The sequence below is a fragment of the Pongo abelii genome, chromosome 20 (assembly GCF_028885655.2).
Source record: "Pongo abelii isolate AG06213 chromosome 20, NHGRI_mPonAbe1-v2.0_pri, whole genome shotgun sequence".
Lineage (NCBI taxonomy): Eukaryota > Metazoa > Chordata > Mammalia > Primates > Hominidae > Pongo > Pongo abelii.
The window spans coordinates 32,549,439-32,574,886 of NC_072005.2; positions in this window are offsets into that span (position 1 = coordinate 32,549,439).

A 25,448-nucleotide genomic window follows, 5' to 3' on the forward strand; every position below is an offset into this window, starting at 1 on the left:
CACATCAAAACTAGACAGAAGCATTCTCTGAATCATCTTTGTGGTGTGTGCATTCAACTCACAGAGTTGAACATTCCTTTAGACAGAGAAATTTTGAAACACTCTTTTTGTAGAATCTGCAAGTGGAAATTGGGACCGCTTAGAGGAATTCTTTGGAAACGGGACACCCTCACACGAAAACTAGACAGTAGCATTCTCACAAACTTCTCTGTGATAAGCGCATTCAACTCACAGAGTTTCACGTTTCTTTTCATGGAGCAGTTTTGAAACACACTTTTGGAAGTATATGCAAGTGGTCATTGGGAAAACTATGAGGCCTGCGTTCGAAAAGGCAATATCTTCACATATAACCTAGAAAGAAGCAATCCCAGAAACTACTTTGTGTTGGTTGCATTCAACTCACGGAGGGGATTATTCCGTTTGTTAGAGCAGCCATGAAACACTGTTTTTGTATAATCTGCAATTGGACATTTGGAAAGCTCTGAGGCCTCTGGTGGAAAGGAAAATTTCTTGAAAAAATACCTGGAGAGAAGCATTCTCGGAAACGACTTTGTGATGTGTGCATTCAACTCACTGAGTTGAACATTCCTTTTGTTAGAGCAGTTTTGAAATACTCTTTTTGTAGAATCTGCATGTGGATATTTGGACCACTTTTGGGAATTTGCTGGAAACGGGATATCTTCACATAATAAAGAGACAGAAGCATTCTCACAAACTCCTTTGTGATGTGTGCTCTCAACTCAGAGATGTGAACCTGACTTTTGATAGAGCAGTTTTGAAACACTCTTTTTCTAGTATCTGCAAGTGTACATTTGGAGCGCTTTGAGACCTGTGCTGGAAAGGAAATATCTTCACATAACAAGTAGACAGAAGGATTATCTGACACTTCTTTGTGGTATGTACATTCAACTCACAGCGATGAACATCCCTTTTGACAGAGAAGTTTTGAAACACTCTTTTTATAGAATGTGCAAGTGGATATTTGGAGGGCTTCTAGGAATTCGTTGGAAACGGGACACCCTCACACAAAAAAAGACAGAAGCATTCTCACAAACTGCTGTGTGATGTGAGCATTCAGATCACAGAACTGAACCTTTCTTTTGATAGAGCAACTTTGAAGCACTCTTTTTCTAGAATCGGCAACTGGACATTTGGAGCTCTTTGAGGTCTGTGGTGGAAAGGAAATATCTTCACCTCAAAATTAGACAGAAGCATTCTCTGAATATTCCTTGTGGAACATTCCTTTAGACAGAGAAATTTTGAAACACTCTTTTTGTAGAATCTGCAAGTGGAAATTTGGACCGCTTAGAGGAAGTCTTTGGAAACGGGACACCCTCACACGAAAACTAGACAGTAGCATTCTCACAAACTTCTCTGTGATAAGTGCATTCAACTCACGGAGTTTAACTTTTCTTTTCATGGAGCAGTTTTGAAACACATTTTTTGAAGTATATGCAAGTGGTCATTCGGAAAGCTATGAGGCATATGTTCGCAAAGGCAATATCTTCACATATAACATAGAAAGAAGCATTCTCAAACACTACTCTGTGTTGGTTGCATTCAACTCACAGAGGGGAATATTCCTTTCTTAGAGCAGCCATGAAACACTGTTTTTGTATAATCTGCAATTGGACATTTGGGGAGCTCTGAGGCCTCTGGTGGGAAGGGAAATTTCTTCACAAAACCCCTAGAGAGAAGCATTCTCAGAAAGCACTTTGTGACGTGTGCATTCAACACACAGAGTTGAACATTCCCTTTGCTAGAGCAGTTTTGAAACCCTCTTTTTGTGGAATCTGCATGTGGATATTTGGACCACTTAGAGCTATTTACTGGAAACGGGATATCCTCACAGCAAAAGGAGACGGAAGCATTCTCACAAACTCCTTTGTCATGTGTGCTCTCAACTCAGAGACGTGAACCTGACTTTTGATAGAGAAGTTTGGAAACACTCTTTTTCTAGAATCCGCAAGTACACATTTGGAGCTCTTTGAGGCCTGTGATGGAAAGGAAATATCTTCACAAAACAAGTAGACAGAAGCATGCTCCGAAACTTCTTAATGGTGTGTGCATTCAACTCACAGAGTTGAAGATTCCTTTTGACAGAGAAGTTTTGAAACACTATTTTTGTAGAATGTGCAAGTGGATATTTGGACCACTTCTAGGAATTCGTTGGAAACGGGACACCCACACACAAAAACAAGACAGAAGCATTCTCACAAGCTTCTGTGTGATGTGAGCATTCAGCTCACAGAGCTGAAACTTTCTTTTGATAGAGCAATTTTGAAACACTCTTTTTCTAGAATCGGCAAGTGGACATTTGGAGCGCTTTTAGGCCTGTAGTGGAAAGGAAATATCTTCACATCAAAACTAGACAGAAGCATTCTCTGAATCATCTCTGTGGTGTGTGCATTCAACTCACAGAGTTGAACATTCCCTTAGACAGAGAAATTTTGAAACACTCTTTTTGTAGAATCTGCAAGTGGAAATTGGGACCGCTTAGAGGAATTCTTTGGAAACGGGACACCCTCACACGATAACTAGACTGTAGCATTCTCACAAACTTCTCTGTGATAAGCGCATTCAACTCACAGAGTTTCACGTTTATTTTCATGGAGCAGTTTTGAAACACACTTTTGGAAGTATATGCAAGTGGTCATTCAGAAAACTATGAGGCCTGTGTTCGAAAAGGCAATATCTTCACATATAACCTAGGAAGAAGCATTCCCAGAAACTACTTTGTGTTGGTTGCATTCAACTCTCGGAGGGGATTATTCCGTTTGTTAGAGCAGCCATGAAACACTGTTTTTGTATAATCTGCAATTGGACATTTGGAAAGCTCTGAGGCCTCTGGTGGAAAGGAAAATTTCTTCAAAAATACCTGGAGAGAAGCATTCTCGGAAACCACTTTGTGATGTGTGCATTCAACTCACTGAGTTGAACATTCCTTTTGTTAGAGCAGTCTTGAAATACTCTTTTTGTAGAATCTGCATGTGGATATTTGGACCACTTATGGGAATTTGCTGGAAACGGGATATCTTCACATAATAAAGAGACAGAAGCATTCTCACAATCTCCTTTGTGATGTGTGCTCTCAACTCAGAGATGTGAACCTGACTTTTGATAGAGCAGTTTTGAAACACTCTTTTTCTAGAATCTGCAAGTGTACATTTGGAGCGCTTTGAGACCTGTGCTGGAAAGGAAATATCTTCACATAACAAGTAGACAGAAGGATTATCTGACACTTCTTTGTGGTATGTACATTCAACTCACAGCGATGAACATTCCTTTTGACAGAGAAGTTTTGAAACACTCTTTTTATAGAATGTGCAAGTGGATATTTGGAAGGCTTCTAGGAATTCGTTGGAAACGGGACACCCTCACACAAAAAAAGACAGAAGCATTCTCACAAACTGCTGTGTGATGTGAGCATTCAGATCACAGAACTGAACCTTTCTTTTGATAGAGCAACTTTGAAGCACTCTTTTTCTAGAATCGGCAACTGGACATTTGGAGCTCTTTGAGGCCTGTGGTGGAAAGGAAATATCTTCACCTCAAAATTAGACAGAAGCATTCACTGAATATTCCTTGTGGAACATTCCTTTAGACAGAGAAATTTTGAAACACTCTTTTTGTAGAACCTGCAAGTTGAAATTTGGACCGCTTAGAGGAAGTCTTTGGAAACGGGACACCCTCACACGAAAACTAGACAGTAGCATTCTCACAAACTTCTCTGCGATAGGTGCATTCAACTCACGGAGTTTAACTTTTCTTTTCATGGAGCAGTTTTGAAACACATTTTTTGAAGTATATGCAAGTGGTCATTCGGAAAGCTATGAGGCATATGTTCGCAAAGGCAATATCTTCACATATAACGTAGAAAGAAGCATTCTCAAAAACTACTCTGTGTTGGTTGCATTCAACTCACAGAGGGGAATATTCCGTTCTTAGAGCAGCCATGAAACACTGTTTTTGTATAATCTGCAATTGGACATTTGGGGAGCTCTGAGGCCTCTGGTGGGAAGGGAAACTTCTTCACAAAACCCCTAGAGAGAAGCATTCTCGGAAAGCACTTTGTGACGTGTGCATTCAACTCACAGAGTTGAACATTCCCTTTGCTAGAGCAGTTTTGAAGCCCTCTTTTTGTGGAATCTGCATGTGGATATTTGGACCACTTAGAGCTATTTGCTGGAAACGGGATATCCTCACACCAAAAGGAGACGGAAGCATTCTCACAAACTCCTTTGTCATGTGTGCTCTCAACTCAGAGACGTGAACCTGACTTTTGATAGAGAAGTTTGGAAACACTCTTTTTCTAGAATCTGCAAGTGCACATTTGGAGCGCTTTGAGGCCTGTGCTGGAAAGGAAATATCTTCACAAAACAAGTAGACAGAAGCATGCTCCGAAACTTCTTAGTGGTGTGTGCATTCAACTCACAGAGTTGAAGATTCCTTTTGACAGAGAAGGTTTGAAACACTCTTTTTGTAGAATGTGCAAGTGGATATTTGGACCACTTCTAGGAATTCGTTGGAAACGGGACACCCACACACAAAAACAAGACAGAAGCATTCTCACAAGCTTCTGTGTGATGTGAGCATTCAGCTCACAGAGCTGAAACTTTCTTTTGATAGAGCAATTTTGAAACACTCTTTTTCTAGAATCGGCAAGTGGACATTTGGAGCGCTTTTAGGCCTGTAGTGGAAAGGAAATATCTTCACATCAAAATTAGACAGAAGCATTCTCTGAATCATCTCTGTGGTGTGTGCATTCAACTCACAGAGTTGAACATTCCTTTAGACAGAGAAATTTTGAAACACTCTTTTTGTAGAATCTGCAAGTGGAAATTGGGACCGCTTAGAGGAATTCTTTGGAAACGGGACACCCTCACACGATAACTAGACAGTAGCATTCTCACAAACTTCTCTGTGATAAGTGCATTCAACTCACAGAGTTTCACGTTTCTTTTCATGGAGCAGTTTGGAAACACACTTTTGGAAGTATATGCAAGTGGTCATTCGGAAAGCTATGAGGCCTGTGTTCGAAAAGGCCATATCTTCACATATAATCAAGAAAGAAGCATTCCCAGAACTACTCTGTGTTGGTTGCATTCAACTCACAGAGGGGAATGTTCCTTTTGTTAGTGCAGCCATGAAACACTGCTTTTGTATAATCTGCAATTGGACATTTGGAGAGCTCTGGGGCCTCTAGTGAGAAGGGAAATTTCTTCACAAAATACCTGGAGAGAAGCATTCTCGGAAACCACTTTGTGATGTGTGCATTCAACTCACTGAGTTGAACATTCCTTTGTTAGAGCAGTTTTGAAATACTCTTTTTGTAGAATCTGCATGTGGATATTTGGACCACTTATAGGAATTTGCTGGAAACGAGATATCTTCACATAATAACGAGACAGAAGCATTCTCACAAACTCCTTGGTGATGTGTGCTCTCAACTCAGAGATGTGAACCTGACTTTTGATAGAGCAGTTTGGAAACACTCTTTCTCTAGAATCTGCAAGTGTACATTTGGAGCGCTTTGAGACCTGTGCTGGAAAGGATATATCTTCACATAACAAGTAGACAGAAGGATTATCTGACACTTCTTGGTTTTACGTGAATTCAACTCACAGAGTTGGACATTCCTTTTGACAGAGAAGTTTTGAAACACTCCTTTTGTAGAATGTGCAAGTGGATATTTGGACGGCTTCTAGGAATTCGTTGGAAACGGGACACCCTCACGCAAAAAAAAGACAGAAGCATTCTCACAAACTGCTGTGTGATGTGAGCATTCAGCTCACAGAGCTGAACCTTTCTTTTGATAGAGCAACTTGGAAGCACTCTTTTTCTAGAATCGGCAAGTGGACATTTGGATCGCTTTGAGGCCTGTGGTGGAAAGGAAATATCCTCACCTCAAAACTAGACAGAAGCATTCTCTGAATCATCTTTGTGGTGTGTGCATTCAACTCACAGTGTTGAACATTCCTTTAGATAGAGAAATTTTGAAACACTCTTTTTGTAGTATCTGCAAGTGTAAATTTGGACCGCTTCTGGGAATTCTTTGTAAACGGGACACCCTCAGACGAAAACTAGACAGTAGCATTCACACAAACTTCTGTGTGATGTGAGCATTCAGCTCACAGAGCTGAACCTTTCTTTTGATAGCGCAATTTTGAATCCCACTTTTTCTAGAATCGGCAAGTGTACATTTGGAGCGCTTTTAGGCCTGTGGTGGAAAGGAAATATCTTCACATCAAAACTAGACAGAAGCATTCTCTGAATCATCTTTGTGGTGTGTGCATTCAACTCACAGAGTTGAACATTCCTTTAGACAGAGAAATTTTGAAACACTCTTTTTGTAGAATATGCAAGTGGAAATTGGGACCGCTTAGAGGAATTCTTTGGAAACGGGACACCCTCACACGAAAACTAGACAGTAGCATTCTCACAAACTTCTCTGTGATAAGCGCATTCAACTCACAGAGTTTCACCTTTCTTTTCATGGAGCAGTTTTGAAACACACTTTTGGAAGTATATGCAAGTGGTCATTCAGAAAACTATGAGGCCTGTGTTCGAAAAGGCAATATCTTCACATATAACCTAGAAAGAAGCATTCCCAGAAACTACTTTGTGTTGGTTGCATTCAACTCACGGAGTGGATTATTCCGTTTGTTAGAGCAGCCATGAAACACTGTTTTTGTTTAATCTGCAACTGGACATTTGGAAAGCTGTGAGGCCTCTGGTGGAAAGGAAAATTTCTTCACAAAATACCTGGAGAGAAGCATTCTCGGAAACCACTTTGTGATGTGTGCATTCAACTCACTGAGTTGAACATTCCTTTTGTTAGAGCAGTTTTGAAATACTCTTTTTGTAGAATCTGCATGTGGATATTTGGACCACTTATGGGAATTTGCTGGAAACGGGATATCTTCACATAATAAAGAGACAGAAGCATTCTCACAAACTCCTTTGTGATGTGTGCTCTCAACTCAGAGATGTGAACCTGACTTTTGATAGAGCAGTTTTGAAACACTCTTTTTCTAGAATCTGCAAGTGTACATTTGGAGCGCTTTGAGACCTGTGCTGGAAAGGAAATATCTTCACATAACAAGTAGACAGAAGGATTATCTGACACTTCTTTGTGGTATGTACATTCAACTCACAGCGATGAACATTCCTTTTGACAGAGAAGTTTTGAAACACTCTTTTTATAGAATGTGCAAGTGGATATTTGGACGGCTTCTAGGAATTCGTTGGAAACGGGAAACCCTCACACAAAAAAAGACAGAAGCATTCTCACAAACTGCTGTGTGATGTGAGCATTCAGATCACAGAACTGAACCTTTCTTTTGATAGAGCAACTTTGAAGCACTCTTTTTCTAGAATCGGCAACTGGACATTTGGAGCTCTTTGAGGCCTGTGGTGGAAAGGAAATATCTTCACCTCAAAATTAGACAGAAGCATTCTCTGAATATTCCTTGTGGAACATTCCTTTAGACAGAGAAATTTTGAAACACTCTTTTTGTAGAATCTGCAAGTGGAAATTTGGTCCGCTTAGAGGAAGTCTTTGGAAACGGGACACCCTCAGACGAAAACTAGACAGTAGCATTCTCACAAACTTCTCTGTGATAAGTGCATTCAACTCACGGAGTTTAACTTTTCTTTTCATGGAGCAGTTTTGAAACACATTTTTTGAAGTATATGCAAGTGGTCATTCGGAAAGCTATGAGGCATATGTTCGCAAAGGCAATATCTTCACATATAACATAGAAAGAAGCATTCTCAAAAACTACTCTGTGTTGGTTGCATTCAACTCACAGAGGGGAATATTCCTTTCTTAGAGCAGCCATGAGACACTGTTTTTGTATAATCTGCAATTGGACATTTGGGGAGCTCTGAGGCCTCTGGTGAGAAGGGAAATTTCTTCACAAAACCCCTAGAGAGAAGCATTCTCAGAAAGCACTTTGTGACGTGTGCATTCAACTCACAGAGTTGAACATTCCCTTTGCTAGAGCAGTTTTGAAACCCTCTTTTTGTGGAATCTGCATGTGGATATTTGGACCACTTAGAGCTATTTGCTGGAAACGGGATATCCTCACACCAAAAGGAGACGGAAGCATTCTCACAAACTCCTTTGTCATGTGTGCTCTCAACTCAGAGACGTGAACCTGACTTTTGATAGAGAAGTTTGGAAACACTCTTTTTCTAGAATCTGCAAGTGCACATTTGGAGCACTTTGAGGCCTGTGCTGGAAAGGAAATATCTTCACAAAACAAGTAGACAGAAGCATGCTCCGAAACTTCTTAGTGGTGTGTGCATTCAACTCACAGAGTTGAAGATTCCTTTTGACAGAGAAGGTTTGAAACACTCTTTTTGTAGAATGTGCAAGTGGATATTTGGACCACTTCTAGGAATTCGTTGGAAACGGGACACCCACACACAAAAACAAGACAGAAGCATTCTCACAAGCTTCTGTGTGATGTGAGCATTCAGCTCACAGAGCTGAAACTTTCTTTTGATAGAGCAATTTTGAAACACTCTTTTTCTAGAATCGGCAAGTGGACATTTGGAGCGCTTTTAGGCCTGTAGTGGAAAGGAAATATCTTCACATCAAAACTAGACAGAAGCATTCTCTGAATCACCTTTGTGGTGTGTGCATTCAACTCACAGAGTTGAACATTCCTTTAGACAGAGAAATTTTGAAACACTCTTTTTGTAGAATCTGCAAGTGGAAATTGGGACTGCTTAGAGGAATTCTTTGGAAACGGGACACCCTCACACTATAAGTAGACAGTAGCATTCTCACAAACTTCTCTGTGATAAGTGCATTCAACTCACAGGGTTTAACGTTTCTTTTCATGGAGCAGTTTTGAAACACACTTTTGGAAGTATATGCAAGTGGTCATTCGGAAAGCTATGAGGCCTGTGTTCGAAAAGGAAATATCTTCACATATAATCAAGAAAGAAGCATTACCAGAACTACTCTGTGTTGGTTGCATTCAACTCACAGAGGGGAATGTTCCTTTTGTTAGTGCAGCCATGAAACACTGCTTTTGTATAATCTGCAATTGGACAATTGGAGAACTCTGAGGCCTCTAATGAGAAGGGAAATTTCTTCACAAAATACTTAGAGAGAAGCATTCTCGGAAAACACTTTGTGATGTGTGCATTCAACACACTGAGTTGAACATTCCTTTGTTAGAGCAGTTTGGAAATACTCTTTTTGTAGAATCTGCATGTGGATATTTGGACCACTTATAGGAATTTGCTGGAAACGAGATATCTTCACATAATAACGAGACAGAAGCATTCTCACAAACTCCTTTGTGATGTGTGCTCTCAACTCAGAGATGTGAACCTGACTTTTGATAGAGCAGTTTTGAAACTCTCTTTTTCTAGAATCTGCAAGTGTACATTTGGAGCGCTTTGAGACCAGTGCTGGAAAGGAAATATCTTCACATAACAAGTAGACAGAAGGATTATCTGACACTTCTTTGTGGTGTGTGCATTCAACTCACAGAGTTGAAGATTCCTTTTGACAGAGAAGGTTTGAAACACTCTTTTTGTAGAATGTGCAAGTGGATATTTGGACCACTTCTAGGAATTCGTTGGAAACGGGACACCCACACACAAAAACAAGACAGAAGCATTCTCACAAGCTTCTGTGTGATGTGAGCATTCAGCTCACAGAGCTGAACCTTTCTTTTGATAGAGCAATTTTGAAACACTCTTTTTCTAGAATCGGCAAGTGGACATTTGGAGCGCTTTTAGGCCTGTAGTGGAAAGGAAATATCTTCACATCAAAACTATACAGAAGCATTCTCTGAATCATCTCTGTGGTGTGTGCATTCAACTCACAGAGTTGAACATTCCTTTAGACAGAGAAATTTTGAAACACTCTTTTTGTAGAATCTGCAAGTGGAAATTGGGACCGCTTAGAGGAATTCTTTGGAAACGGGACACCCTCACACGATAACTAGACAGTAGCATTCTCACAAACTTCTCTGTGATAAGTGCATTCAACTCACAGAGTTTCACGTTTCTTTTCATGGAGCAGTTTGGAAACACACTTTTGGAAGTATATGCAAGTGGTCATTCGGAACACAGCTATGAGGCCTGTGTTCGAAAAGGCAATATCTTCACATATAATCAAGAAAGAAGCATTCCCAGAACTACTCTGTGTTGGTTGCATTCAACTCACAGAGGGGAATGTTCCTTTTGTTAGTGCAGCCATGAAACACTGCTTTTGTATAATCTGCAATTGGACATTTGGAGAGCTCTGGGGCCTCTAGTGAGAAGGGAAATTTCTTCACAAAACACTTAGAGAGAAGCATTCTCGGAAACCACTTTGTGATGTGTGCATTCAACACACTGAGTTGAACATTCCTTTGTTAGAGCAGTTTTGAAATACTCTTTTTGTAGAATCTGCATGTGGATATTTGGACCACTTATAGGAATTTGCTGGAAACGAGATATCTTCACATAATAACGAGACAGAAGCATTCTCACAAACTCCTTTGTGATGTGTGCTCTCAACTCAGAGATGTGAACCTGACTTTTGATAGAGCAGTTTGGAAACACTCTTTTTCTAGAATCTGCAAGTGTACATTTGGAGCGCTTTGAGACCTGTGCTGGAAAGGATATATCTTCACATAACAAGTAGACAGAAGGATTATCTGACACTTCTTGGATTTATGTGCATTCAACTAACAGAGTTGGACATTCCATTTGACAGAGAAGGTGAAACACTCCTTTTGTAGAATGTGCAAGTGGATATTTGGACGGCTTCTAGGAATTCGTTGGAAACGGGACACCCTCACGCAAAAACAAGACAGAAGCATTCTCACAAGCTTCTGTGTGATGTGAGCATTCAGCTCACAGAGCTGAAACTTTCTTTTGATTGAGCAATTTTGAAACACTCTTTTTCTAGAATCGGCAAGTGGACATTTGGAGCGCTTTTAGGCCTGTAGTGGAAAGGAAATATCTTCACATCAAAACTAGACAGAAGCATTCTCCGAATCACCTTTGTGGTGTGTGCATTCAACTCACAGAGTTGAACATTCCTTTAGACAGAGAAATTTTGAAACACTGTTTTTGTAGAATCTGCAAGTGGAAATTGGGACTGCTTAGAGGAATTCTTTGGAAACGGGACACCCTCACACGATAACTAAACAGTAGCATTCTCACAAACTTCTCTGTGATAAGTGCATTCAACTCACAGAGTTTAACGTTTCTTTTCATGGAGCAGTTTTGAAACACACTTTTGGAAGTATATGCAAGTGGTCATTCAGAAAACTATGAGGCCTGTGTTCGAAAAGGCAATATCTTCACATATAACCTAGGAAGAAGCATTCCTAGAAACTACTTTGTGTTGGTTGCATTCAACTCTCGGAGGGGATTATTCCGTTTGTTAGAGCAGCCATGAAACACTGTTTTAGTATAATCTGCAATTGGACATTTGGAAAGCTCTGAGGCCTCTGGTGGAAAGGAAAATTTCTTCAAAAATACCTGGAGAGAAGCATTCTCGGAAACCACTTTGTGATGTGTGCATTCAACTCACTGAGTTGAACATTCCTTTTGTTAGAGCAGTCTTGAAATACTCTTTTTGTAGAATCTGCATGTGGATATTTGGACCACTTATGGGAATTTGCTGGAAACGGGATATCTTCACATAATAAAGAGACAGAAGCATTCTCACAAACTCCTTTGTGATGTGTGCTCTCAACTCAGAGATGTGAACCTGACTTTTGATAGAGTAGTTTTGAAACACTCTTTTTCTAGAATCTGCAAGTGTACATTTGGAGCGCTTTGAGACCTGTGCTGGAAAGGAAATATCTTCACATAACAAGTAGACAGAAGGATTATCTGACACTTCTTTGTGGTATGTACATTCAACTCACAGCGATGAACATTCCTTTTGACAGAGAAGTTTTGAAACACTCTTTTTATAGAATGTGCAAGTGGATATTTGGAAGGCTTCTAGGAATTCGTTGGAAACGGGACACCCTCACACAAAAAAGACAGAAGCATTCTCACAAACTGCTGTGTGATGTGAGCATTCAGATCACAGAACTGAACCTTTCTTTTGATAGAGCAACTTTGAAGCACTCTTTTTCTAGAATCGGCAACTGGACATTTGGAGCTCTTTGAGGCCTGTGGTGGAAAGGAAATATCTTCACCTCAAAATTAGACAGAAGCATTCACTGAATATTCCTTGTGGAACATTCCTTTAGACAGAGAAATTTTGAAACACTCTTTTTGTAGAACCTGCAAGTTGAAATTTGGACCGCTTAGAGGAAGTCTTTGGAAACGGGACACCCTCACACGAAAACTAGACAGTAGCATTCTCACAAACTTCTCTGCGATAGGTGCATTCAACTCACGGAGTTTAACTTTTCTTTTCATGGAGCAGTTTTGAAACACATTTTTTGAAGTATATGCAAGTGGTCATTCGGAAAGCTATGAGGCATATGTTCGCAAAGGCAATATCTTCACATATAACGTAGAAAGAAGCATTCTCAAAAACTACTCTGTGTTGGTTGCATTCAACTCACAGAGGGGAATATTCCGTTCTTAGAGCAGCCATGAAACACTGTTTTTGTATAATCTGCAATTGGACATTTGTGGAGCTCTGAGGCCTCTGGTGGGAAGGGAAACTTCTTCACAAAACCCCTAGAGAGAAGCATTCTCGGAAAGCACTTTGTGACGTGTGCATTCAACTCACAGAGTTGAACATTCCCTTTGCTAGAGCAGTTTTGAAGCCCTCTTTTGTGGAATCTGCATGTGGATATTTGGACCACTTAGAGCTATTTACTGGAAACGGGATATCCTCACACCAAAAGGAGACGGAAGCATTCTCACAAACTCCTTTGTCATGTGTGCTCTCAACACAGAGACGTGAACCTGACTTTTGATAGAGAAGTTTGGAAACACTCTTTTTCTAGAATCTGCAAGTGCACATTTGGAGCGCTTTCAGGCCTGTGCTGGAAAGGAAATATCTTCACAAAACATGTAGACAGAAGCATGCTCCGAAACCTCTTAGTGGTGTGTGCATTCAACTCACAGAGTTGAAGATTCCTTTTGACAGAGAAGATTTGAAACACTATTTTTGTAGAATGTGCAAGTGGATACTTGGACCACTTCTAGGAATTCGTTGGAAACGGGTCACCCACACACAAAAACAAGACAGAAGCATTCTCACAAGCTTCTGTGTGATGTGAGCATTCAGCTCAGAGAGCTGAAACTTTCTTTTGATAGAGCAATTTTGAAACACTCTTTTTCTAGAATCGGCAAGTGGACATTTGGAGCGCTTTTAGGCCTGTAGTGGAAAGGAAATATCTTCACATCAAAACTAGACAGAAGCATTCTCTGAATCATCTTTGTGGTGTGTGCATTCAACTCACAGAGTTGAACATTCCTTTAGACAGAGAAATTTTGAAACACTCTTTTTGTAGAATCTGCAAGTGGAAATTGGGACCGCTTAGAGGAATTCTTTGGAAACGGGACACCCTCACACGAAAACTAGACAGTAGCATTCTCACAAACTTCTCTGTGATAAGCGCATTCAACTCACAGAGTTTCACGTTTCTTTTCATGGAGCAGTTTTGAAACACACTTTTGGAAGTATATGCAAGTGGTCATTGGGAAAACTATGAGGCCTGTGTTCGAAAAGGCAATATCTTCACATATAACCTAGAAAGAAGCAATCCCAGAAACTACTTTGTGTTGGTTGCATTCAACTCACGGAGGGGATTATTCCGTTTGTTAGAGCAGCCATGAAACACTGTTTTTGTATAATCTGCAATTGGACATTTGGAAAGCTCTGAGGCCTCTGGTGGAAAGGAAAATTTCTTCAAAAAATACCTGGAGAGAAGCATTCTCGGAAACGACTTTGTGATGTGTGCATTCAACTCACTGAGTTGAACATTCCTTTTGTTAGAGCAGTTTTGAAATACTCTTTTTGTAGAATCTGCATGTGGATATTTGGACCACTTATGGGAATTTGCTGGAAACGGGATATCTTCACATAATAAAGAGACAGAAGCATTCTCACAAACTCCTTTGTGATGCGTGCTCTCAACTCAGAGATGTGAACCTGACTTTTGATAGAGCAGTTTTGAAACACTCTTTTTCTAGTATCTGCAAGTGTACATTTGGAGCGCTTTGAGACCTGTGCTGGAAAGGAAATATCTTCACATAACAAGTAGACAGAAGGATTATCTGACACTTCTTTGTGGTATGTACATTCAACTCACAGCGATGAACATCCCTTTTGACAGAGAAGTTTTGAAACACTCTTTTTATAGAATGTGCAAGTGGATATTTGGAGGGCTTCTAGGAATTCGTTGGAAACGGGACACCCTCACACAAAAAAAGACAGAAGCATTCTCACAAACTGCTGTGTGATGTGAGCATTCAGATCACAGAACTGAACCTTTCTTTTGATAGAGCAACTTTGAAGCACTCTTTTTCTAGAATCGGCAACTGGACATTTGGAGCTCTTTGAGGTCTGTGGTGGAAAGGAAATATCTTCACCTCAAAATTAGACAGAAGCATTCTCTGAATATTCCTTGTGGAACATTCCTTTAGACAGAGAAATTTTGAAACACTCTTTTTGTAGAATCTGCAAGTGGAAATTTGGACCGCTTAGAGGAAGTCTTTGGAAACGGGACACCCTCACACGAAAACTAGACAGTAGCATTCTCACAAACTTCTCTGTGATAAGTGCATTCAACTCACGGAGTTTAACTTTTCTTTTCATGGAGCAGTTTTGAAACACATTTTTTGAAGTATATGCAAGTGGTCATTCGGAAAGCTATGAGGCATATGTTCGCAAAGGCAATATCTTCACATATAACATAGAAAGAAGCATTCTCAAAAACTACTCTGTGTTGGTTGCATTCAACTCACAGAGGGGAATATTCCTTTCTTAGAGCAGCCATGAGACACTGTTTTTGTATAATCTGCAATTGGACATTTGGGGAGCTCTGAGGCCTCTGGTGAGAAGGGAAATTTCTTCACAAAACCCCTAGAGAGAAGCATTCTCAGAAAGCACTTTGTGACGTGTGCATTCAACTCACAGAGTTGAACATTCCCTTTGCTAGAGCAGTTTTGAAACCCTCTTTTTGTGGAATCTGCATGTGGATATTTGGACCACTTAGAGCTATTTGCTGGAAACGGGATATCCTCACACCAAAAGGAGACGGAAGCATTCTCACAAACTCCTTTGTCATGTGTGCTCTCAACTCAGAGACGTGAACCTGACTTTTGATAGAGAAGTTTGGAAACACTCTTTTTCTAGAATCTGCAAGTGCACATTTGGAGCACTTTGAGGCCTGTGCTGGAAAGGAAATATCTTCACAAAACAAGTAGACAGAAGCATGCTCCGAAACTTCTTAGTGGTGTGTGCATTCAACTCACAGAGTTGAAGATTCCTTTTGACAGAGAAGGTTTGAAACACTCTTTTTGTAGAATGTGCAAGTGGATATTTGGACCACTTCTAGGAATTCGTTGGAAACGGGACACCCAAACACAAAAACAAGACAGAAGCATTCTCACAAGCTTCTGTGTGATGTGAGCATTCAGCTCACAGAGCTGAAACTTTCTTTTGATAGAGCAATTTTGAAACACTCTTTTTCTAGAATCGGCAAGTGGACATTTGGAGCGCTTTTAGGCCTGTAGTGGAAAGGAAATATCTTCACATCAAAACTAGACAGAAGCATTCTCTGAATCACCTTTGTGGTGTGTGCATTCAACTCACAGAGTTGAACATTCCTTTAGACAGAGAAATTTTGAAACACTCTTTTTGTAGAATCTGCAAGTGGAAATTGGGACTGCTTAGAGGAATTCTTTGGAAACGGGACACCCTCACACTATAAGTAGACAGTAGCATTCTCACAAACTTCTCTGTGATAAGTGCATTCAACTCACAGGGTTTAACGTTTCTTTTCATGGAGCAGTTTTGAAACACACTTTTGGAAGTATATGCAAGTGGTCATTCGGAAAGCTATGAGGCCTGTGTTCGAAAAGGAAATATCTTCACATATAATCAAGAAAGAAGCATTACCAGAACTACTCTGTGTTGGTTGCATTCAACTCACAGAGGGGAATGTTCCTTTTGTTAGTGCAGCCATGAAACACTGCTTTTGTATAATCTGCAATTGGACAATTGGAGAGCTCTGAGGCCTCTAATGAGAAGGGAAATTTCTTCACAAAATACTTAGAGAGAAGCATTCTCGGAAAACACTTTGTGATGTGTGCATTCAACACACTGAGTTGAACATTCCTTTGTTAGAGCAGTTTGGAAATACTCTTTTTGTAGAATCTGCATGTGGATATTTGGACCACTTATAGGAATTTGCTGGAAACGAGATATCTTCACATAATAACGAGACAGAAGCATTCTCACAAACTCCTTTGTGATGTGTGCTCTCAACTCAGAGATGTGAACCTGACTTTTGATAGAGCAGTTTTGAAACTCTCTTTTTCTAGAATCCGCAAGTACACATTTGGAGCTCTTTGAGGCCTGTGATGGAAAGGAAATATCTTCACAAAACAAGTAGACAGAAGCATGCTCCGAAACTTCTTAATGGTGTGTGCATTCAACTCACAGAGTTGAAGATTCCTTTTGACAGAGAAGTTTTGAAACACTATTTTTGTAGAATGTGCAAGTGGATATTTGGACCACTTCTAGGAATTCGTTGGAAACGGGACACCCACACACAAAAACAAGACAGAAGCATTCTCACAAGCTTCTGTGTGATGTGAGCATTCAGCTCACAGAGCTGAAACTTTCTTTTGATAGAGCAATTTTGAAACACTCTTTTTCTAGAATCGGCAAGTGGACATTTGGAGCGCTTTTAGGCCTGTAGTGGAAAGGAAATATCTTCACATCAAAACTAGACAGAAGCATTCTCTGAATCATCTCTGTGGTGTGTGCATTCAACTCACAGAGTTGAACATTCCCTTAGACAGAGAAATTTTGAAACACTCTTTTTGTAGAATCTGCAAGTGGAAATTGGGACCGCTTAGAGGAATTCTTTGGAAACGGGACACCCTCACACGATAACTAGACAGTAGCATTCTCACAAACTTCTCTGTGATAAGCGCATTCAACTCACAGAGTTTCACGTTTATTTTCATGGAGCAGTTTTGAAACACACTTTTGGAAGTATATGCAAGTGGTCATTCAGAAAACTATGAGGCCTGTGTTCGAAAAGGCAATATCTTCACATATAACCTAGGAAGAAGCATTCCCAGAAACTACTTTGTGTTGGTTGCATTCAACTCTCGGAGGGGATTATTCCGTTTGTTAGAGCAGCCATGAAACACTGTTTTTGTATAATCTGCAATTGGACATTTGGAAAGCTCTGAGGCCTCTGGTGGAAAGGAAAATTTCTTCAAAAATACCTGGAGAGAAGCATTCTCGGAAACCACTTTGTGATGTGTGCATTCAACTCACTGAGTTGAACATTCCTTTTGTTAGAGCAGTTTTGAAATACTCTTTTTGTAGAATCTGCATGTGGATATTTGGACCACTTATGGGAATTTGCTGGAAACGGGATATCTTCACATAATAAAGAGACAGAAGCATTCTCACAAACTCCTTTGTGATGTGTGCTCTCAACTCAGAGATGTGAACCTGACTTTTGATAGAGCAGTTTTGAAACACTCTTTTTCTAGAATCTGCAAGTGTACATTTGGAGCGCTTTGAGACCTGTGCTGGAAAGGAAATATCTTCACATAACAAGTAGACAGAAGGATTATCTGACACTTCTTTGTGGTATGTACATTCAACTCACAGCGATGAACATTCCTTTTGACAGAGAAGTTTTGAAACACTCTTTTTATAGAATGTGCAAGTGGATATTTGGAAGGCTTCTAGGAATTCGTTGGAAACGGGACACCCTCACACAAAAAAAGACAGAAGCATTCTCACAAACTGCTGTGTGATGTGAGCATTCAGATCACAGAACTGAACCTTTCTTTTGATAGAGCAACTTTGAAGCACTCTTTTTCTAGAATCGGCAACTGGACATTTGGAGCTCTTTGAGGCCTGTGGTGGAAAGGAAATATCTTCACCTCAAAATTAGACAGAAGCATTCACTGAATATTCCTTGTGGAACATTCCTTTAGACAGAGAAATTTTGAAACACTCTTTTTGTAGAACCTGCAAGTTGAAATTTGGACCGCTTAGAGGAAGTCTTTGGAAACGGGACACCCTCACACGAAAACTAGACAGTAGCATTCTCACAAACTTCTCTGCGATAGGTGCATTCAACTCACGGAGTTTAACTTTTCTTTTCATGGAGCAGTTTTGAAACACATTTTTTGAAGTATATGCAAGTGGTCATTCGGAAAGCTATGAGGCATATGTTCGCAAAGGCAATATCTTCACATATAACGTAGAAAGAAGCATTCTCAAAAACTACTCTGTGTTGGTTGCATTCAACTCACAGAGGGGAATATTCCGTTCTTAGAGCAGCCATGAAACACTGTTTTTGTATAATCTGCAATTGGACATTTGGGGAGCTCTGAGGCCTCTGGTGGGAAGGGAAACTTCTTCACAAAACCCCTAGAGAGAAGCATTCTCGGAAAGCACTTTGTGACGTGTGCATTCAACTCACAGAGTTGAACATTCCCTTTGCTAGAGCAGTTTTGAAGCCCTCTTTTTGTGGAATCTGCATGTGGATATTTGGACCACTTAGAGCTATTTGCTGGAAACGGGATATCCTCACACCAAAAGGAGACGGAAGCATTCTCACAAACTCCTTTGTCATGTGTGCTCTCAACTCAGAGACGTGAACCTGACTTTTGATAGAGAAGTTTGGAAACACTCTTTTTCTAGAATCTGCAAGTGCACATTTGGAGCGCTTTGAGGCCTGTGCTGGAAAGGAAATATCTTCACAAAACAAGTAGACAGAAGCATGCTCCGAAACTTCTTAGTGGTGTGTGCATTCAACTCACAGAGTTGAAGATTCCTTTTGACAGAGAAGGTTTGAAACACTCTTTTTGTAGAATGTGCAAGTGGATATTTGGACCACTTCTAGGAATTCGTTGGAAACGGGACACCCACACACAAAAACAAGACAGAAGCATTCTCACAAGCTTCTGTGTGATGTGAGCATTCAGCTCACAGAGCTGAAACTTTCTTTTGATAGAGCAATTTTGAAACACTCTTTTTCTAGAATCGGCAAGTGGACATTTGGAGCGCTTTTAGGCCTGTAGTGGAAAGGAAATATCTTCACATCAAAATTAGACAGAAGCATTCTCTGAATCATCTCTGTGGTGTGTGCATTCAACTCACAGAGTTGAACATTCCTTTAGACAGAGAAATTTTGAAACACTCTTTTTGTAGAATCTGCAAGTGGAAATTGGGACCGCTTAGAGGAATTCTTTGGAAACGGGACACCCTCACACGATAACTAGACAGTAGCATTCTCACAAACTTCTCTGTGATAAGTGCATTCAACTCACAGAGTTTCACGTTTCTTTTCATGGAGCAGTTTGGAAACACACTTTTGGAAGTATATGCAAGTGGTCATTCGGAAAGCTATGAGGCCTGTGTTCGAAAAGGCCATATCTTCACATATAATCAAGAAAGAAGCATTCCCAGAACTACTCTGTGTTGGTTGCATTCAACTCACAGAGGGGAATGTTCCTTTTGTTAGTGCAGCCATGAAACACTGCTTTTGTATAATCTGCAATTGGACATTTGGAGAGCTCTGGGGCCTCTAGTGAGAAGGGAAATTTCTTCACAAAATACCTGGAGAGAAGCATTCTCGGAAACCACTTTGTGATGTGTGCATTCAACTCACTGAGTTGAACATTCCTTTGTTAGAGCAGTTTTGAAATACTCTTTTTGTAGAATCTGCATGTGGATATTTGGACCACTTATAGGAATTTGCTGGAAACGAGATATCTTCACATAATAACGAGACAGAAGCATTCTCACAAACTCCTTGGTGATGTGTGCTCTCAACTCAGAGATGTGAACCTGACTTTTGATAGAGCAGTTTGGAAACACTCTTTTTCTAAAATCTGCAAGTGTACATTTGGAGCGCTTTGAGACCTGTGCTGGAAAGGATATATCTTCACATAACAAGTAGACAGAAGGATTATCTGACACTTCTTTGTTTTATGTGCATTCAACTCACAGAGTTGGACATTCCTTTTGACAGAGAAGTTTTGAAACACTCCTTTTGTAGAATGTGCAAGTGGATATTTGGACGGCTTCTAGGAATTCGTTGGACACGGGACACCCTCACGCAAAAAAAAGACAGAAGCATTCTCACAAACTGCTGTGTGATGTGAGCATTCAGCTCACAGAGCTGAACCTTTCTTTTGATAGAGCAACTTGGAAGCACTCTTTTTCTAGAATCGGCAAGTGGACATTTGGATCGCTTTGAGGCCTGTGGTGGAAAGGAAATATCTTCACCTCAAAACTAGACAGAAGCATTCTCTGAATCATCTTTGTGGTGTGTGCATTCAACTCACAGTGTTGAACATTCCTTTAGAAAGAGAAATTTTGAAACACTCTTTTGTAGTATCTGGAAGTGTAAATTTGGACCGCTTCTGGGAATTCTTTGTAAACGGGACAACCTCAGACGAAAACTAGACAGTAGCATTCACACAAACTTCTGTGTGATGTGAGCATTCAGCTCACAGAGCTGAACCTTTCTTTTCATAGCGCAATTTTGAAACACACTTTTCCTAGAATCGGCAAGTGGACATTTGGAGTGCTTTTAGGCCTGTGGTGGAAAGGAAATATCTTCACATCAAAACTAGACAGAAGCATTCTCTGAATCATCTTTGTGGTGTGGGCATTCAACTCACAGAGTTGAACATTCTTTTAGACAGAGAAATTTTGAAACACTCTTTTTGTAGAATCTGCAAGTGGAAATTGGGACCGCTTAGAGGAATTCTTTGGAAACGGGACACCCTCACACGAAAACTAGACAGTAGCATTCTCACAAACTTCTCTGTGATAAGCGCATTCAACTCACAGAGTTTCACGTTTCTTTTCATGGAGCAGTTTTGAAACACACTTTTGGAAGTATATGCAAGTGGTCATTCGGAAAACTATGAGGCCTGTGTTCGAAAAGGCAATATCTTCACATATAACCTAGAAAGAAGCATTCCCAGAAACTACTTTGTGTTGGTTGCATTCAACTCATGGAGGGGATTATTCCGTTTGTTAGAGCAGCCATGAAACACTGTTTTTGTATAATCTGCAATTGGACATTTGGAAAGCTCTGAGGCCTCTGGTGGAAAGGAAAATTTCTTCACAAAATACCTGGAGAGAAGCATTCTCGGAAACCACTTTGTGATGTGTGCATTCAACTCACTGAGTTGAACATTCCTTTTGTTACAGCAGTTTTGAAATACTCTTTTTGTAGAATCTGCATGTGGATATTTGGACCACTTATGGGAATTTGCTGGAAACGGGATATCTTCACATAATAAAGAGACAGAAGCATTCTCACAAACTCCTTTGTGATGTGTGCTCTCAACTCAGAGATGTGAACCTGACTTTTGATAGAGCAGTGTTGAAACACTCTTTTTCTAGAATCTGCAAGTGTACATTAGGAGCGCTTTGAGACCTGTGCTGGAAAGGAAATATCTTCACATAACAAGTAGACAGAAGGATTATCTGACACTTCTTTGTGGTATGTACATTCAACTCACAGCGATGAACATTCCTTTTGACAGAGAAGTTTTGAAACACTCTTTTTATAGAATGTGCAAGTGGATATTTGGACGGCTTCTAGGAATTCGTTGGAAACGGGAAACCCTCACACAAAAAAAGACAGAAGCATTCTCACAAACTGCTGTGTGATGTGAGCATTCAGATCACAGAACTGAACCTTTCTTTTGATAGAGCAACTTTGAAGCACTCTTTTTCTAGAATCGGCAACTGGACATTTGGAGCTCTTTGAGGCCTGTGGTGGAAAGGAAATATCTTCACCTCAAAATTAGACAGAAGCATTCTCTGAATCATCTCTGTGGTGTGTGCATTCAACTCACAGAGTTGAACATTCCTTTAGACAGAGAAATTTTGAAACACTCTTTTTGTAGAATCTGCGAGTGGAAATTGGGACCGCTTAGAGGAATTCTTTGGAAACGGGACACCCTCACACGATAACTAGACAGTAGCATTCTCACAAACTTCTCTGTGATAAGTGCATTCAACTCACAGAGTTTCACGTTTCTTTTCATGGAGCAGTTTGGAAACACACTTTTGGAAGTATATGCAAGTGGTCATTCGGAAAGCTATGAGGCCTGTGTTCGAAAAGGCCATATCTTCACATATAATCAAGAAAGAAGCATTCCCAGAACTACTCTGTGTTGGTTGCATTCAACTCACAGAGGGGAATGTTCCTTTTGTTAGTGCAGCCATGAAACACTGCTTTTGTATAATCTGCAATTGGACATTTGGAGAGCTCTGGGGCCTCTAGTGAGAAGGGAAATTTCTTCACAAAATACCTGGAGAGAAGCATTCTCGGAAACCACTTTGTGATGTGTGCATTCAACTCACTGAGTTGAACATTCCTTTGTTAGAGCAGTTTTGAAATACTCTTTTTGTAGAATCTGCATGTGGATATTTGGACCACTTATAGGAATTTGCTGGAAACGAGATATCTTCACATAATAACGAGACAGAAGCATTCTCACAAACTCCTTGGTGATGTGTGCTCTCAACTCAGAGATGTGAACCTGACTTTTGATAGAGCAGTTTGGAAACACTCTTTTTCTAAAATCTGCAAGTGTACATTTGGAGCGCTTTGAGACCTGTGCTGGAAAGGATATATCTTCACATAACAAGTAGACAGAAGGATTATCTGACACTTCTTTGTTTTATGTGCATTCAACTCACAGAGTTGGACATTCCTTTTGACAGAGAAGTTTTGAAACACTCCTTTTGTAGAATGTGCAAGTGGATATTTGGACGGCTTCTAGGAATTCGTTGGACACGGGACACCCTCACGCAAAAAAAAGACAGAAGCATTCTCACAAACTGCTGTGTGATGTGAGCATTCAGCTCACAGAGCTGAACCTTTCTTTTGATAGAGCAACTTGGAAGCACTCTTTTTCTAGAATCGGCAAGTGGACATTTGGATCGCTTTGAGGCCTGTGGTGGAAAGGAAATATCTTCACCTCAAAACTAGACAGAAGCATTCTCTGAATCATCTTTGTGGTGTGTGCATTCAACTCACAGTGTTGAACATTCCTTTAGAAAGAGAAATTTTGAAACACTCTTTTGTAGTATCTGGAAGTGTAAATTTGGACCGCTTCTGGGAATTCTTTGTAAACGGGACAACCTCAGACGAAAACTAGACAGTAGCATTCACACAAACTTCTGTGTGATGTGAGCATTCAGCTCACAGAGCTGAACCTTTCTTTTCATAGCGCAATTTTGAAACACACTTTTCCTAGAATCGGCAAGTGGACATTTGGAGTGCTTTTAGGCCTGTGGTGGAAAGGAAATATCTTCACATCAAAACTAGACAGAAGCATTCTCTGAATCATCTTTGTGGTGTGGGCATTCAACTCACAGAGTTGAACATTCTTTTAGACAGAGAAATTTTGAAACACTCTTTTTGTAGAATCTGCAAGTGGAAATTGGGACCGCTTAGAGGAATTCTTTGGAAACGGGACACCCTCACACGAAAACTAGACAGTAGCATTCTCACAAACTTCTCTGTGATAAGCGCATTCAACTCACAGAGTTTCACGTTTCTTTTCATGGAGCAGTTTTGAAACACACTTTTGGAAGTATATGCAAGTGGTCATTCGGAAAACTATGAGGCCTGTGTTCGAAAAGGCAATATCTTCACATATAACCTAGAAAGAAGCATTCCCAGAAACTACTTTGTGTTGGTTGCATTCAACTCATGGAGGGGATTATTCCGTTTGTTAGAGCAGCCATGAAACACTGTTTTTGTATAATCTGCAATTGGACATTTGGAAAGCTCTGAGGCCTCTGGTGGAAAGGAAAATTTCTTCACAAAATACCTGGAGAGAAGCATTCTCGGAAACCACTTTGTGATGTGTGCATTCAACTCACTGAGTTGAACATTCCTTTTGTTACAGCAGTTTTGAAATACTCTTTTTGTAGAATCTGCATGTGGATATTTGGACCACTTATGGGAATTTGCTGGAAACGGGATATCTTCACATAATAAAGAGACAGAAGCATTCTCACAAACTCCTTTGTGATGTGTGCTCTCAACTCAGAGATGTGAACCTGACTTTTGATAGAGCAGTGTTGAAACACTCTTTTTCTAGAATCTGCAAGTGTACATTAGGAGCGCTTTGAGACCTGTGCTGGAAAGGAAATATCTTCACATAACAAGTAGACAGAAGGATTATCTGACACTTCTTTGTGGTATGTACATTCAACTCACAGCGATGAACATTCCTTTTGACAGAGAAGTTTTGAAACACTCTTTTTATAGAATGTGCAAGTGGATATTTGGACGGCTTCTAGGAATTCGTTGGAAACGGGAAACCCTCACACAAAAAAAGACAGAAGCATTCTCACAAACTGCTGTGTGATGTGAGCATTCAGATCACAGAACTGAACCTTTCTTTTGATAGAGCAACTTTGAAGCACTCTTTTTCTAGAATCGGCAACTGGACATTTGGAGCTCTTTGAGGCCTGTGGTGGAAAGGAAATATCTTCACCTCAAAATTAGACAGAAGCATTCTCTGAATCATCTCTGTGGTGTGTGCATTCAACTCACAGAGTTGAACATTCCTTTAGACAGAGAAATTTTGAAACACTCTTTTTGTAGAATCTGCGAGTGGAAATTGGGACCGCTTAGAGGAATTCTTTGGAAACGGGACACCCTCACACGATAACTAGACAGTAGCATTCTCACAAACTTCTCTGTGATAAGTGCATTCAACTCACAGAGTTTCACGTTTCTTTTCATGGAGCAGTTTGGAAACACACTTTTGGAAGTATATGCAAGTGGTCATTCGGAAAGCTATGAGGCCTGTGTTCGAAAAGGCCATATCTTCACATATAATCAAGAAAGAAGCATTCCCAGAACTACTCTGTGTTGGTTGCATTCAACTCACAGAGGGGAATGTTCCTTTTGTTAGTGCAGCCATGAAACACTGCTTTTGTATAATCTGCAATTGGACATTTGGAGAGCTCTGGGGCCTCTAGTGAGAAGGGAAATTTCTTCACAAAATACCTGGAGAGAAGCATTCTCGGAAACCACTTTGTGATGTGTGCATTCAACTCACTGAGTTGAACATTCCTTTGTTAGAGCAGTTTTGAAATACTCTTTTTGTAGAATCTGCATGTGGATATTTGGACCACTTATAGGAATTTGCTGGAAACGAGATATCTTCACATAATAACGAGACAGAAGCATTCTCACAAACTCCTTGGTGATGTGTGCTCTCAACTCAGAGATGTGAACCTGACTTTTGATAGAGCA